Source organism: Lutra lutra, chromosome 12 (genome assembly GCF_902655055.1).
Source record: "Lutra lutra chromosome 12, mLutLut1.2, whole genome shotgun sequence".
Lineage (NCBI taxonomy): Eukaryota > Metazoa > Chordata > Mammalia > Carnivora > Mustelidae > Lutra > Lutra lutra.
Window position 1 is genome coordinate 87,617,316 of NC_062289.1, and position 17,639 is coordinate 87,634,954.

Genomic DNA, 17,639 nt, shown 5'->3' on the forward strand with positions numbered 1-17,639 from the left:
AGGCACTCCATAGATAGTTCTAGAAAGGATGATTTATATATGTTTTCATTTAGTCTCAGAAGAGGTACTAATGGACCAGTGACCATTTTCTGAGGGTACTAAATAATCCTTCTCCTTGTAGTGACAGGCTCTTTGCCATCTGTGAAGTGATAGTCTGAGGAAATTCTGATGAATTGTCTTAGATGGGAAAATCAGCCAGGGCCCTGGCAGGGACAGAGCAACACTCGAGGCAGAAAATCTGCAGAGTATAAAAGGGCTATTTACAAGGATGTAGGCAGGGTTTAGGGAATCTGGCAGATTGGGTATTGGGCCAGGGATCTGAACCAGCAGGAGAATGTTGCCCCCTCTAGGTATTAAGGGGCGGGCAAGGAGAGAGAGAAGTTACCCACACCTGGAGGGAGAAAGTTGTGGAGACAGCCACCTGACAGGGGCTATGTGGCATTTCGCCAAGGCAGTTGACCAGCCCGTGGTGACCCTGCAGGAGGGGGCATGGGAATAAAGACCCCAATTTCTCTTTCCCCTCACACTCTGATCTCCTGTCAGAGCCTCCCACTGATAAACCCAATGGGCAAAGGAGCCCAGTGATGCAGTGTGTATAGGTCAGCTCCTGTGTGCCGGGGAGGGCAAGGGAGAGTAACAGAAGATGGCTGGGACAGTGATTTATCTCAAGGGACGGTAATGGTATGGCCTCGAGAGGCCATGGAGTGGAGTAATTAGGAGCATGGATGCCAGAGCCAGATTCCTTGGGTTTAAATCCTGCCTCTTCACCTATTAGGTATGTCACCTCTCTGTGCCTCAAATTCCTTAGCTGTGAAGTGGGAATACTAGTGGTGCCCCCTCCATAGTCTTATGTGGGCCCTGAATGTGTTAAATAATAATCAAGTACTTAGATTAGTGGGTGACACATGGTAAGTGCTCAATCATTGTTAGCTCTTACTGTCATTTAAAACATTGTTCTCCTAAGCTTGTTCAGAAATTTAAAGGGGAGGAGAAAATGAGTAAGATCTTTTGTTGAGAGACTGGGCTTTGCAGAAGCAAAGGGAAGTAAAATATAATGACAGTGGAATTGGTTCCCTGGTGTGAAAAAGATCTCCCTCTTCTTTTCCATTATGAGACCTGACCCCAGCTTTGAAATTTTGATTGCTAGCACAAATTGAGTTTATTTATTTTTTCTCACATTCAGTACTCTCTTCTTTTTTTTTTTTTAATAATCTATAGGCTGATGGAACATATTTGAACAGAGATATTAAATGAGTTTTCATTCACTACTTTGAAATGTTTTAATCCCCTGAAGAGAAAGATTAAAGCTCTTTACAGGAGGTAGTAGGGGTGTATTTTTTTTTTAATTGAAGTTGGTTTTCAGCATTCCACAGAATCTTCCTTCATTTCTTGGCATCAGTGGACAGATGTCCATTTTGTTGTCCACATCACCACCAGGTCACAGTGAGAGGAGAGGTGAGGTGGGGGATGGCTGAGGCTGCTAGAAAGGAAAATCAAGGAGTAAGTCTGCTTTGAAAGGTCCTGGGGAGGGAAAAGATACTGAGATGAACAAAGCATGCTTGACAAAGGAAGATGACACGCTGTGAAAAAATATCTATCTCTTGATGGATAGATAGATAGATAGATAGATAGGTGGATAGATAAATGTAGAGATAGATATATAGATGTTGATAAATAGATACTTTGTGTTAAAAATTTCTAATTAGGCCAGAGTTTGGAATGAACAGAGAACTCTCTCAAGCATGAGAGACAAGTTCTCAGACTGTCACTGGTGTGCAAAGTGTTATGATGAAATGTGAGCAGAATATTTATGAAAAGGGGACACTATACCTGATTCAGCTGGCAGTGTCCTGGAGACTTCTGAGAGCACTGAGTTGAGAGTCTAGAGAACTGGCTTCTCCATCCAGGGCTCCCTGTCTCTGTTTGTTACCCTTCTAAGACCTGGAGCTTCTCAGTCTCCAATCCTGATCATAATATATCTACTGCTTACTTTGCAAGGTTTGGGTTTGTGAGAGTGAAAATCCTTTGAGGAATATAGAGTTGTATAAGGAACATAGTATATGTTTAAGACGTAATAATAAGTAAATGATAAGTATCTAGTTGTATAGTGTGCCAGGGTGATTGGTTTGAGGGGTAGAGAAAAAAAACAGACCTAGATGTGTAGGACAGTAGGGAAGAGTTAGACTCAAACTATTCTAAGACATTGTCTTGGAGGAGGGTAGAGAAGTAGATTCATTTTAGATGAGTTCACATACACGTGTTAAAAAACAGAAGGTAACTACAGAAAGAATAGGAAGAAAATACAACCTTGGAGAAGTGCTGGCAATTATGACTCCCATCTTTGGCCCTCTATGTTGTTCAAGTTTGTTCTATAACTGCCCTTGGGGCTGTGTGCTCTGGGGTCTTGGAGATTAATATACACACTCTAGAAATGCCCTCCAAGGCTGGGTTTGGAGAAGACTTGTTTTGGCCTCCCATGAATCTATTGGAGGTAACAGCCTTTCCTCCTCAAGCACAGGTGGTACCACAAGATCTGATTTAGGGTTAGCTGTCAGTTACGTGCATACAAGCCCTTTGAGGTGCATGTGAACCCTTTGATCTCACTACAGTGCCCTTCTGCGTGCCCCCTCACTCTATAAAAACCATGGGCTAAGATCTGGACTTGCAGAGAGTAGCTATGCAGCTCCTGTGGATCATTTTCCACCCTATCCCCACCATGTCAGTAAGTTACCTTGCATGAAAACTTTTGTAGATGGTGTGGAGTCACCTCTTTCATATTCTGGTCTCAAAGTGCCTTCTCAATTTGGAGGGTAATGTTCTGTCTCCCCGCCCCCTTCTAACAAACCTCCTACAAGCAGTGGGGGACGTAGAATACCAGCAAATACTATGCAAAAAGGAGGGCAAATAAAGAGCACAAAATAAGATGATAGAGGGAAATTCCAATAGATCAGTAATCATAATAAATGTCAATGGTCTAAACTTGCGAATTAAAAGGTAGAGATCAAAGGTGGGTTATGGGCAGAACCTAGCTATACTGAACACATAAAAACAGAGAAAAGTTGAATTGAAACCTATTTTTTCCCACCAGGGGCAGATATAATGGTGTCAAACCCATCTTTTTTCACTTTGCGTATTTCCTCTTTTCTCTATAGACTTTATAATAGGGCGGGGATTGAGTTAAACAGGTTGGGGAGAAATCAAGGGTGTCAAAAAAAAAAAAAAGAAATGAGAGGGGCATTTATTTTTTAAATTATTTTCAAAGATTTTATTTATTTATTTATTTGAGAGATTGGAGGGGGAGGAACAGAGGGAGATGGACAAGCAGACTCCACTGAGTGGAGAGCCTGAGTGCAGAGTGCAGAGCCTGACATGGGGCTGAGTGCAGAGCCTGACATGGGGCTCGATCCCATATCCCTGAGATCATGACCTGAGCCAGAATCAAGAGTCGGCCGCTTAACCAGCTGAGCCACCCACGTGCCCCTAAGGGGCATTTATTGATCCAGGTACTGTGCTGGGTAATTCTCAAAGAATAAAGTCACTTAGGATAGATATATACATTCTGGTGTAGCTTCTTAGTCAAATGCTCAGACTGTCATGTCAGACAGACCTAGATTTTGTTTCCAACTCATTTATACATTCATTTACTCATTTAGCTAGTATTTGCTGAATCCCTGCTATGAGCTAAGAAACTTGCTAGGAAGTCACTTTCATCTCTCCATGAATTAGGTTTCTCATTGTGTCAGTTTGTTTGGACAGTAATGATATGTAAGAAACAACCACAAAACCTCAGTGACACATAACAGTAAACATTTATAACTGCTCACTAGTCTGTGGCTTGCCTGGGTAGAAATGACAAACTGGACAGAGTTTGGCTAATCTTTCTGAACTTGCTTATGGGCTGTGGGTGTCTGGGAGCTGGCTGGTCAGGGATAGCCTTGTCTGGGCTCGGTTCTGTCTCATGGGGCTCCTCATCTCCCAACAGGCTAATTTGGGCTTATTGTTGGGCAGGATTTCAGGAGGCAGAAATTGAAATGTCCCCTTGAAGTCCAGAATCTTGGCATTCTGTTGGCCAAAGCAAGGCGGAGGCCAGCCTGATTCGAGGGACAGAGAAATCGACTTCATCTCTTGAAGGACAGAGCTGCAAGGTCACCCTGCCATGTGGGTTACATCACAAAGGCTATCGGTATAGGAGAAGGAAGAATTAGGGCCACTTTTGCAACCAACTACCACCATCATGTTGTTATGCAGAGATAATATTAGCACTTATTTCTTAGAGTTAATTGTGAGAATTCAGGGAGATCATGCGTATAAAGCAGTGATTCTGAGCCAAGCTTGCAGAAGGGGCTCAGGAAATGATAACCTTACCACCATTGCTGTTGCTGGGATCATTAAGGTGGTTATTACTGTTACTGATTTGAGTCCCCCTCATCCCTGGGCATCTGTTCAGTGAAGTTCAGAGGTTCAAATCCCCTAGTCAGCTTTGCTCCTGTATGCCTGATTGCTTTTCCCCTTAATAAGGGAGCAAGTCGGTTGATGGAAAACTTCCTTGATTTTGCGAACACAGATGCCACTGTGTGTTAGCATCCTTTGGCCATTAGCTGTCAAGGCAGTCAGGGCAGAGATCTATTTAAAGAACATGTAGGTGCCTTTGCTTTTTGCCATCAAAACTGTGCCAGGGATGGAGACACATCTGAAAGAGGGGCAGAAGGGTCCTGATAGGAGACAGACCTTCCATTTGCCATTTGCATTTACTCAGGAAAGGGGAATGAATTGCATAGTGAAGTTAGGGCTCCTTATGTTAATTAGTCTTAATTAGTGATGCCTCCAGTTAAACATTAATGGTTTATTTCATATTTTATTTCCAAAGGAGAGAGATCGAGCCTTGAGTTAGAAATACCTCACAGGCCACAGTTTTGCTAAATTCTGTAGTCCTGTTCACAGTGTCTCAGCAGGCTGGGTGCTCTTATTGTTAGGCTAAGAGAAAAGGGATTACAGAGTCTCAGCTTTGTTGGGGTTCTTATCTATTGCCAAGAAAAGAGTGACCAAGATGTTTTTCACTATGTAGGATCAACCTCAATGGTGATTGATATTATGGGTCTGATATCAGCCTCCCCATCCAAATGGGAGTGTTTGTAAAAAATAATCCATTTAGGGAGAAGAGCAGAATGAGTTTATTGATAGAAATCTCCACAAATTTTAATTTTTTAAAAGAAGGGAAACACTTTCTTCTGAGTTTCATACCAAAACAGGAGAAGAACCAGAGATGAAATGTGTTTATGATTCATCAGAAAACAGATTTTATTTCTCTTATTTTTAGAAGTAGCTGTCTAGGTACTGGGTTCTGTCAAATGAGAGAGGGATTATATTTGGAAATCCTAATTGTGGAGAGGCTTTCTTTAAAAAGCAGCCTAAAGCCAAACTGGCTCCCACTGATGCTTCTTTGGTTGTTTCTTTTTTCTCTTTAATCCTTCTGACACTCTGAAAGTAGTTCACACATTGAATTAAAAGAATCCATTTTGTCCATCCTTGATGTTTACTTGACTTTGTAGTTCTTCTCCAGAAGCAAAAATCCCTGGTCCTTACTTTGAAGAATCGTGTCGGGAAAATTATGGGTTTAATTTTTTTAGTTGGAACACTCAACTCAAACAGGGTGAAGCAAAAAAGCAAAAAAAAAAAAAATTAAAAATTTGAAAAAGGACTATATCGACATATGTTATCAACAAGTAGAAGAGCTTCAGGCATGGCTGGATCCAGGTGCTGAAATAATGGTATCAGGAATCAGTTTCTCACATCCCACTGTCTTTTGCATAGATTTCAGTGTCAGGGTGGATGGAGGGTGGCAAAGGGGCTCCTTGGCAGTTCTAGGCTTGCATTCTACCAATGTGGCAGCCCCACTGTAAAAGATGTGTTTCTTTCCTAAAAATAGTAGCAATTGGTTTGCGTCAGGTTACATGCCTTTCTCTATACCAAGCATTCCATTGTGGCCAATCCAGTGGAAGGATTGGTCACACTTGGGCATGTGCCAGCCCCTGGAGTAGAGGGAGAGATCAGCTGTCTCTGGACCTCATGGACCAAGTATGGGTATGAGAGTGTGATTTAATTAAAGGGTAATCAGGAGCAGGGACATGTTTGCTGATTGGTCAAAGGTAAGGGATGATTTCTGGGATGATGTGTTGGTCTGGGTTATCACAATAGGCAGACACCAAGATGGGACTAAATGTGCAAGGATTTAATTAGGAGAAACACCTGTGGAAGAAGAATAGGAAGAGTGCCAGGAAGCTGTGGAGAGCCATCAGACCCTGAGTGAGGGAGAGAGGGAGAGAAGGATGGGTGGGGGTGTTTTAGACTCTCCTGCCATCTGAAGAATCTTCCACAAAGTGTCAGGAGTCCTCCAGCCACTGCCAGAGGAGGGCCTGTCTCCCTGGATCAGGCCTGTTTTAGTATCCCTGCTGCACTCAGTCATTGGCTGGGAGCAGCCCATGGGAAGTGTGGCCTTGTTTGCACCGATGGATTTGAGAGTATAGCAGCTGGGGCCCTTGGTTAATTAAGCTTCCTGTAGCTGGAGGTCTGCAAGGCATTCTCATGGCTGCCACAGATAATAAACTTAGAGTTACGAAAGTACATCACAGATTAAAAGATGCTGTAACAGTTGCCAGCTTAGTTGATCCCTGTTATGCAAACAATATTGTCATCACCTTCTCCCATTCTATGGATGGGGAAGGCCTGGCAGGAGGGGTAACGATTTCTCCTCGGTTGCTCCACGAGTCAGTGAAGAGCTTGGACTCAGAGCATGACCACTGCCTCCCTATCTATCATCCGCCCTCTGCACTGACTTGGCTAGCATCCCCCAAAGTTCATGTCTACCTGGAACCTCAGAATGTATCTGTATTTAGAAATAGGGTCTTTGCAGATAGAATTAGTTAGGTTAAGATGAGGTCATACTGGATTAGGGCGGGCCCTAAATCCAGTTGTCCTTCGAGATGAAGACACGGACACAGAAGAGATAGGGGGATGAAGCCAAGTGATGATGGGGCAGAGACGGGGGGCGGGGTGCAGCCATGATCCAAGGGATGCTGAGGTCTGTTGGCAACCACCAGAAGCTAGGAGCAAGGCATGGGACAGCTTCTTCCCTACAGCCTTCGAGAGAGTGTGACCCTCTTGTGACACCTTGATTTCAGACTTCTGGTCTCCAGAACTGTGAGGGAATAAATCAAGCCATCGTTCTAGCCATCCACTTGGTGGTAATCATAGCATCCCCGGGAAATGGATACACTGTCCTAAAAGAACCAGTCATCCCTCTGGTTCTCTCTGTTTGTCTTGTGTGACCCTACCCCCATCCCCAGCCCCATGGGCACTGCTGAGCCAATTAATCCAAAGCTACAGAGCTTGTGTTCAGATAGCAGAGGCCCAGAAATGCTGACCAAGAAGACTTGGATCATACTCAAATCCAAGGAAAGTGGCTGGAAAAGAGACATAGTCATGTCGACATCTGGACCCCCTGATAGGAGGTGGTAAGAAGGGCTTTCCCTTCTGTGGGAGGCTTCCTCCAAATCCTTAACTCCAGTCCAATCCTGAGAATCATCAGACAAACCCACATGGGGGGACATGCCACAAAATACCTGACCAGTACTCCTCACAAGTGTCATGTGGACTGAGGCAAGACAGAAACTGTCACAGGTTGAAGGACACCAAGAGACACGATGCCTAAAGGCCATGTCAGAGCCCAGAACAACCAAAAAAGATGTTAGTGAAATTCAACTGAAGTCAGCAGTATTGTACCAATGCTAATTTCTTGGTTTGACAAAGGTACCATGATAATGTACAATGTTAACTTTAGGGAGAAAGATGAACAAAGGGTATATGAGGACTCACAGCTTTTCTGTAAATCTGAAATCATTACAAAATAAAAATGCATTTAAAAAGAGAGAGAGAGACAAGAGATAGGCAAGCGGAGCAAAGAAATACCCAGGGTCACTCAGAGATAGGGAGAACACTTGGTTTATGATGGACCAGACATCATATGAGGTCTGGCTAAATTTCATATCTTATTTTTGGATAAATCTGTCCATCTATCCACCCATGTACCCATCAATCCATCCATCCATCCACCCATGTATCCATCCATCCATCCATCCATCCACCCACACACACACATACCCATCCATCCATCCATTCATCCAACAAATTTTTGTTGAGCATCTATTGTATATTAGACAACTCTTCTAGGTGCTGACATATACCTGTGACCATTAGGTGTCTGCTCTCATAGATCTTATATTGTAATAAGAGAAATACTGTATCCAGGTAATCTATGTGACTTAATAATAAACCATCAGGTGGTGATAAGTGTTATGCAGAAAACTAAAATGGACAATGAGGGGGAGGTGATCAGAGAAGACCTCTCTGAGGAGGTGACCTAAACTAGGACATGAATGACAACAAAGGATCCCACTATACAAAGAACAGGAGGAAGTAAGTCTAGACAGAAGGAACGGCTGGTGCAAATGTCAGGTGAGAATAAGTTTAGGTGCTTGATAAACAGAGCAAAGGCCTGAGGCTGGAATATAACAAGAGAGGCATGGGAGAGAGGCATGGGGTGGGAGAGGGGGGCCAGGTAAAATCTTTTTTTTTTTAAAGTGCAATGGGGAGGTACCAGAGGGGGTTTCAAGAAAAGGAATAGCATGTCCTGGTTTGACTTGAGGCACTGGCCATGTGCTGCGAATGCATTGTAGGCAGACAACTGCTGTTGTCCAGGCAACAGATGATGGTGGCAAGGAGGCCGAACCTTGGATTCCATGAGATCCATTTCTGAGGGAGTTTCTGTTCCTTGCAGCCAAATATGTGCTGAAGATGACCCAGGACTCCTGATGCCACACCTCAGTTTCCCCAGTGTGCTCTGAGGTCGTCAGGGAAATGAGCAGAACCTTCCTTTAGTACATCTTACTTCTTTTATTCCTTGTCTGTACCCACTTTTCTCCCTTCTGTGTGTCCAACACCCTCATAATATCTCTCTTCTCGGAGCCCACCTTGGCCTGACATCTGACAAAACACCTCACGATCCCTAGTTTTCCCCTTCTTCCTTCAAAACTTACCTGTCCTGCGTCCATTCTTTTGAGAGGTTGGGGTGATGGACATAATCTTGCTAGACTGGAAAGGGGTATTCTTCCAGAAAACACTGGCATTTTTTGGGTGGTTTTTGTTGCCTTCAGACCAAGCAGGCATTTGCTGAACAGTTTTCATTCACTGAGCTCTGTGCTGGGTCCTTTTGTGTGTTTCAGTCCTCTTTGATTCATACAAACATCTAGGAATGTAGACCCCCTCACTCCCACTTTACAGATGAGGATGGAGAGGCTCAGAACCTCTGTTCCCTTTCCCTGCAACGAATTATGGGAATATCAGGATTGGTCCATGAGAGGTGATCTCTTGTTTTGATGCCCCTCAAGGCTTGAGAATGACATAAAAATGCTTGTGAAAAGTATGCTCTGGAACTTATCTGGTTTCCCTGAAAAACCAGTAGGCATTTTCAAATGCAGCCAGACTCATGTCCCCTGGGGCTTTTTCTCTCTTTGCTTCCTGTTCTAGAAAGGGCTGGTGTGAGCTTCCTGGCTTTGCTGTCTGAGCAAGCAGGAATGTTCCATGTGGCTGCACCTTTAGGAGCAGCAGCTGGGACAGGGGCTATGCAGCTGACCTCGCCTGCAGCGATCAGTCCTCATCTTTTCTCCAAGCCTCCCCTTCCATGTGGTCGGTGCCATGCGAGGGGCCGTGGGTGAGTGAGTGGCCTGAATTTCTTTCTGCCCCATTTCTTTGCAGTTTCCTGGGTGTGGTGATGATGATGCAAGGCTCCATGAACCATAGGCGTCTGGCCCCGAGGAAGAAAACCTTCGATCCAGGAAATAAATGGCTGGCAAAAATGATGCTCCTTTCCATTCATTTTTTCAGTCATTCATTCATGAACTATTTATTTGTTATTTATCCTATGCCAGACCCTGTGTCCAGGACATGAGACATATGTGGTCCCCTTTCCCCAGGAACTGATACCTGGATATACCCAGCAGGTCTGCCACTCATCTTCTGGGATGACGGAATATTCTAGGTCCTTCTAACCTTGTTCATGGACAGCAGCATCTGGAAGTCATGGGGCTCCTTAGAGAATCCCATTCACTACTGACATGAGCCATTTATAACTAACCCTGAAATTTAGGGTGGTCAGAAGTCTCCTTCCCCCCCACTTGGGATCCCCGTAGAAGCTGACAGGGTGCTATGGTGCCTGAATTATGCACACTGGGGGCAGAGAAGAGGAGGGTCCAGCGGTGTCGGGAGGAGTCAGGAAAGACTCTTGGGAGTGCGGACAGGTTCCCTGTGCTGGGCCCAAGCAAGTCCTTAAGTTTTTGTTAGGCACAAACACAGTGATTGAGGGTGGGGGTTCTGACATAGGACAGGCTAGACTGAGTCCCTGCTTCGTTCTATGGTAATGTATGAATCCAAACAAATATCTTATTTGGTCTGAGCCTCAGTCTTCTCATCTGGGACATGGAGATCATTCCTAGGATTTACTCTTCAGAGATGCGATATCCTAAACATAAGGAAGTTAGCTGAGGTCTTGGGAAATTGCTATTATCATCCTTCATAAATTCTGGGGGGCTACTAGGGACCAGAAAAGAGGAACCTCAGTCTGGACTGGTGTAATCAGAGAAAGAGGTGAATTTCAAATCTCAAAGCTTGGCAAGAGAAGGGAGGGTGTCACTTTTGCGTCCTTCTGTATCCTGAGCATCTGGCACGTAAGTCTGACCTCAGCCTACGTTTGTTGACTGAATAAATGAATGACTGGCCAGGACTTTGAAGGAGGGATAGAGTGTGCAAGTAGAAGGACCTTCCCTGCATTTCTGTCTTCTCAAGGACCCTATTTATTAATGGGATCAAACTATATATACGATCTTGTAGGGTTTTTTTGTTGTTGTTGTTTGCTTTTTTTAAGTACGGAGGTTACATCTCTTCAAAGTTCCATCAAGACTCTCCTAGTTTGGGGCTGCTTCCTGGCCACTGGTATGGACTGTACCACAGTTTATTCAAATGACCCTCCCATTGCTGGACTGGCAGGTCATTTCTCCAGTCATCATTATTATAAGGAATGCTGTTTATGCTCATCTCTGTGTATACATCTAATTATGTCCTTAGATTCAATTCCAGAAGAGAGGCTAATGGGTCAGATGGTAAGTGTGTGTCATTGTTACCGTCTGGACACGTAGTACTGGATCAACCCCCGTCCCCAGGAAGGCTGTGACAGTTTACTCCCTGCTGTCAGCTAACCCTACTGCTACTCTGCTTCTCTGCACGCCGATCCCCTCCATCTCTGTGCCACTCTGCCCTGCCTTGCCCGCTTAGCCCAATGGGATTTGTGGGCAGAGCTAGCCTCTTTTTTCAAAGCCTGCTGGATATCTGTGGGGTCACATAAGGATTACTTAAGTACATTGTGGAGAAATCTCCTTGGAGGGAAGGTGTCCCCCAGATGTTGGAGCAAAGACTGGAGTAAGGAGGGGAAAACGCTCGGGACGTGCCCCCTGCCCCACCTCTGCCACCCCACCCACTTCCCAGGTCTCCCGCACAGATAACCTTGTTCCTCCTCTCTCTGCCGCCATGCATCACAGAAACACATGTCTTCCCTCCAGTACCCTGTCCATGGCTGTCTCCTAGCAGTTGCTACTCTGTTTTGGCATTTGGATGTCTCTTTTCTAACTCTCCTGCTGGCCTGGAGCATGAAGGAGTGGAGTCGTCCTCATGTCAGAGTATCTCCAGGATCTGGCAGAGTGTAATGACAATAATCGTAATAGTAATAGTAACAACATCAACTCATGTATTAAGCACTTACTGTGTGCCAGCACTTTACGGACTATACCAAGCCCTTCACGTATTTTGTCTCTTCGAATGGTCCCATAAACTAATGATGTAGGTGTTACTCTTGTCCCATTTTACAGACAAGGATGCTAAGACTCAGAGAGGTGAAGTGACTTCCCCAAGGTCACAATGTGTAGACGAGGTGAGACTCAAAGCTAACTCCCTTTCAACTATTCTGCTACGAGCTTGGCGAGTAGCTAAGCCACTAAATGAGGAGCCAGCTCTCCCTCTGCTCCCTCCCCAACACTAGCTAATGACTAGGACTTGTTGACAGAGGGCTGGAAGAATGGAAGAATCTGGTTTGTTCATTTCAGAGAAAAGCCAGAGGGTCTTTTTGGAAGAGTGCTTTGAAAGATGGGGTAGGAAATACCTCTGCCTCTCCTGACCTCCCTTCCTAAAGTCACGTGCCTGCCATTCCTTTATCCTGGATTCATTCCTTTTCCATCACAGCTTAAAGCTACTTTTGGAAATGTCAGTCCCCTCCATCCCTGATGCCTTGATGGGAGTCCCATCTGCAGAGCTATTCTCTGAAGTAGCTCTTTCAGTCTACACTTTTTTCCCACTCACTCAAATCCAACCAGCTCAAATCTTACTCCTCGGGCAGGTTTCCTGGCTTCTCCCAGCTTGCTCAGCATTTTCCCTATGGCTGCCAACTCTGGGGTTGATCATCTGGGATAATGACCTGGCCCAGGTCTTCCTAAAATTGTTCATTTTGAAGCTGTGGGGGCTCCTTGGAGGATCCCATGAACCACTGACATATGCCATTTGTAAGTAACCGTGCAATTTCGGGTGGTCAGGTTCCCCCTGTCTGAGATTACAGTAAGATAAAAGATACAGGCATCAAACGTTCTAAGAATAATTCACTTATTCAACATTGACCAGATGTCAGGTTTGTTCTGGGCCCTGAGAATTCAGAGATGCACAAGACTGAGCTGTGTTCCTGGAATATTTGGTGCGATGGGAGAGTTGGTCATGGGGGCCGGACCCTGGGAGAGGGGTAGCTATATTGTAATAGCTCAGATGAGGGACACACAAATGTCACTCTTCAATCACTGCTAGTTATTTATACTTTATAGACCAGGAGCAGATTCTGGAAGGGACCTGGGAGAGGGAAGATCCTGCATTCTTCCTTCATCTTCTTGGCATAAGACTTTGCTTCTGGATTTACTGGAATAACTGAGAGATGCAGTTACTCTGGGGAGGGGAGTTAGGTGAACCCAACACACCCAGAGGGCTTACTTTGGGGCAGATAATCCCATTGAGGTGCTGGAAATAAAAGAGGAAAGCAGACTTATTTTTGCCCTACATTCTATCAATTTAAGCACATTCGTATACAAGCAAACGCTTTGTCGCTATGGGATGTGGAAATACAATATTTTTCTGATGCATTTTAAAATAAATATGCAACATTCAGACCTCAAAAAAATTATGTCTCCACAGACCCCCCTCACGTCATCTTTTGTATTTCAGCCCACCATGTATTGCCCTGTGGAAAACGCATCTTGTCAATAACAATCATCATCACAACAGTGAAAGTAATAAATAAAGATGACACACATAGGGCTTCCTATATCCTAGGCACCGTTCTAAATGCTTTTATATATTTTTACTCCTGTGATCCTAATGACAACCATGTGATGAGGTATGACTATTATCCCCCACTTTGCAAATGGGGACACTGAGGCACAGAGAAGTTTAGCAACTTACTCCAGGCCACAGCGTGTATGGAGCAGAGCTAGGTCAGAACCTAGGCAGCCTTACCCTAAAACCTGGCCTTTTGACAATTTCATCACTCTGGCTCTGCGAATGCCCTTTCCCCGGCAGCTCTGGTCGTTTTGGGCTGGACACTTACCTAGACTCTGCAAGGAGGAAAGGGACACTTGTTCATATATGTTAGCTCAATGAAACATCCTGGCCACACAGGTAGGTAGGTGGGGAAGTTATCATAGTTCCATTTTAGAGTCAAGGAAACTGAGGCACAGGGCGTGCAGATGACATGCCCAAGGTCACACAGCTAGTGAATGGGAGAGCCAGGAATCAAGCCCAGAGCACCGGAAGGCCAGCCCAGGCTTATTTGCTCTGACAGTGCCTTGCCTGGTAACACTGAACTGACTGATTAATAAATAATGCTTGTTGAGTTGTCATTAAAAACTTGTCTCACCAAGTTCCACAGTGTCTTCTCTGTAATTACCCTATTTTCTCCTAAGGGGACTGACAGGCTTCCCCAAGACTTGCCTCTTTCTCAGTGGGAAGGGATCTTTTTTTTTTTTTTTAAGATTTTATTTATTTATTTGAGAGAGAGTGCTCAAGCAGGAAGGGGGCAGTGGGGAAGAGGGAGAGGGAGCAGCAGACTCCTTGTTGAGCAGGGAGCCCCATGTAGGCCTTGATCCCAGGACCCTAAGATCATGACTAGAACCAAAGGTAGACACTTCACCGACTGAGCCCCCTAAATGCCTCTCAAAGGGAAGGGATCTGTGGGGGAACTTAGGCTGGTCTCAGGGACCCAGCAATTCTTTTTCTTACTCTCCTGTCTCTCTGCTCCATTTACTTGTTTTATCTTTGACTGATCCTGGAAAGCTGCCCTGTGACATTTCTTCCCTTTTGTGTTCCTATTGATAGCATTTCCCCAGAGGCTGTCAAAGAGAAGGAGGGGATGGAGGAAGCATCCTGTGCCTCAGCAGTGCCATCGGGCCCCAGAGCCTGGTGGTCCGGCTAGAGCTTTGAGCTTGAGTCCTTTCTGTTGTAGGGCCTCTGTCTGTGTGCGCATGCATGCAGAGGCACGTGTGTGTGTGCACACACACATACTGTGGTTTAGAACAACTGTGATATGGTGGAAGTACCCCGTCCTCTGGCCCAGAGGGAGCTCAGTTAAGATTGCTAAGGAGGGTTTGCTCTGGGCTTCTTGTTATGGGTTCGCTGGCAAACGTGCCTTATTGGTTTCCCGTGGCTACTACAACACTGAACAGCAATATCAGTGGCTTAACACAACACAGATTTATTATCTTATAGCTCTGGAGGTCCTAAAATCAAAGTGTTGGCTTGGCAATGCTCCTTCTGGAGGCTCTAGGGGAAGATCTGTTTCTTTGGCTTTCCCAGCTTGGAGAGGCCGCCCTCATTCCTTGGCTAGCAGCCCCTTCCTCCGTCGTCAGGGCCAGCCCCGTGCTGTCTTCATCTCTCTGTCTCTCAGTCCTACACTCTGACCTCACCACCCCCCTCACCCTCCTCCTCCCTTCTCCCCTTGGGAAGATTCTTGTGATTACATTGTGCCCACTCAGATAACCCAGGATAATCTCTCCAATCTCAGAATCCTTAACTTCATTGTATCTATAATGTCCTGTTTGCCATACAAGGCAACAGAGCGCCCATCTCCGAGGATTAGGACATGGACAGCTTTGGGGGCCATTATTCTGCCCCATTTGCCATGTGAAATGAGAGCATTCTTTCTGCGCTACCTCCATACCTATCTCCCTGAGAGACAGCACATCACCCTGGGGCCTGAAAGTGTTTAGATTCACCCCCTGAACTTCCCCCTCTTTGTAGCTGTGTTCCTCGGGCAAGTCACCTGACCTCTCTGTGCCTAACTAATGTCCTCATCTTTAAGATGGGTAAAGCTTCATTGTGCTAAGTTAAGTCAAGAATATCATTGGAGTGATAAAGGACGTCACTGGGCGAATAATAAACACCAAAATAAATGGGAGTGACAGTTATAATTAGGGATGCCAGATAGCATAATAGTTACAGACTTAGAAGGCCTCGGTTCAAATCCTAGTTCCGCCACTTATGAATGAAATGGCCTCAGGCTAGTATGCTTTAGGCATTTAAGTCTCAGTGTTCTCATTTGTAAAATGGCAATAAAACTATTTCCATCTGAACACATAGGATGGTTGTGAGGATGAAATAATAGTGTGCACATGAGTTGCCCAGAACATAGTGGCTGGGTTTTGTGGTTGTAGTTATAACCATCATCAGCATTGCCCATCCTCCCTGGGGGTGATGGAGAGACTTAGAGGGCTGCCTCTGGCCTCAGCAGAGCAAGGACAGGATGGGGCAGCTTGTTGAATCCGGGGCCCTGAGAAATCCCACGGCCTTGCTCCATTCTTGAGAGGATCAGAGCCTGGCTTGAGGTGTCTGGTTTGGGGGTATCTCCCTAGTGTTGGAGCTTACAGCAGCAGCCAGTGCTTTGAACTAAGAGCTCTCCAGGAGCTCGCAGGACAGAACCAGGGTTTAGAGATGGTGACGAGGGCGGTGCAGATGGTGGGGTAAAATCCCTGGGAAGGTGGGGCTAATTCCTAGATGGTGTGGTCATAGGGGATGGTATAGAGCTGTGGTTTCAACCATATTATTGTTTTTAGATTTTGCTGCAAATCGTTTCAATGAATGCTTGGGCCGGTGTCCAGTATGCAAAAGACTTAAAAGCATAGCTGCTCTGGTTAAAACCAGGATGTGTGTGTGGGGCAACTCAGGCCCCCTTTTCACTCTACCAGGGGCCACTAGGGGGCCCAGTTTGAGGAAGAAGATGAACAGGGTGGCAAAGACACAGGCCTTGGAATCAGACAGATCTGGGATTGCATCCCTGCTGTGAACTTTGGGGTTTCATTTCACATGCTCGAGCCTCAGTCTTCTCATCTGAAAATGGGACAACAAATAGCATGCACCTCTTGCACTTGTGTAAACCAAAGATAGTGTCAAGTGCCTTGCATAGCGCCCAGTAGGTGTCTAGGCATTTAGCAGGTGGTAGCTATTTTGATTTCCTAAGGGAGATGTGAATTAGAGACACCCTTCCAGAACATGTGTCTAATCCTGGAAGCTATGAGGTGGGGTAGATGTTCCTTGGGACTAGGACCCAAAAGACTTGGGAAATATTGCGTCCTAATTCTACAATCAGTATCCTGGGTGACTTTAATTTCTCACTTCTTGAATCACTCTTTAGATGTTTATTGAGGGCCTACTATGTGCCAGGCACTGTCCTATGAGCTGGAACATAGGCTCTGGCACCTGAAAGGCCTAAGTTCCAGACTCAACTCTGCCACCTCCTAGCTCTTTGGGTATGAGCAAGTCACTGCCCCTCTCTGGTCCTCACCTTCTGCATGTGTAAAGTGAGGGGATTGAACTTCTGTTGTAGGTTCTTCCCAGAAACAATTCAAAGAGATCTGCCAAAAAAAAATTATAGAACATATTTGAACTTGACTCTCAGAGTGAGACATTCTGAAGCATGGGCTTCAGAATTATACAACCCTGGGTTTGAATTCTATGTCTGCCACTTGCTGTGTAACCTTATGCAAGGCACTTAATTTCTTGAGGCTCAGTTTCCTCATCTGTAAAATGGAAGTAATAATAGTCTTGTCAAAGGGTCATGGCAAAGATTGAAGGAGCTGATACATGTAAAGTTTGTAGGAGAATGGCTGGTGCATAGTCAGTTCCCAATAAATGATAGCAGCCATCACCACTGTCACTACCATAATCATTGCCATCATCACCATCATCGTGATAACAATGATCATGAACATCTATAAAGTGAACCTCTAAATGATTGCTAAGACTTTAACATTTTAAGTCCTCCTTTCAAGGGAGAATTAAGTGACGAATGTAGGAGCTCGCCCTGGGCCATGTGAGTGGGACACTTTAGAAAAGCATCCCCAGTAGAGAGAGTTCTCCTTCACTTTTCAGATCTTGGTTGGCTTAAAATTTCCTTTCCTTTTCCCATAGTAAGCAAGAAGAGGACCCTTGAGATCTGGAACACTGTGGGA

The 17,639-nt window shown here is 45.2% G+C and overlaps 1 protein-coding gene across 1 annotated transcript in view; it reads left to right on the forward strand.

Annotated features, from left to right (window-relative positions):
• Window positions 1-17,639, forward strand: part of RPH3A (rabphilin 3A) — a 268,753-nt gene that overhangs the window by 149,816 nt on the left and 101,298 nt on the right. The window lies entirely within an intron of this gene.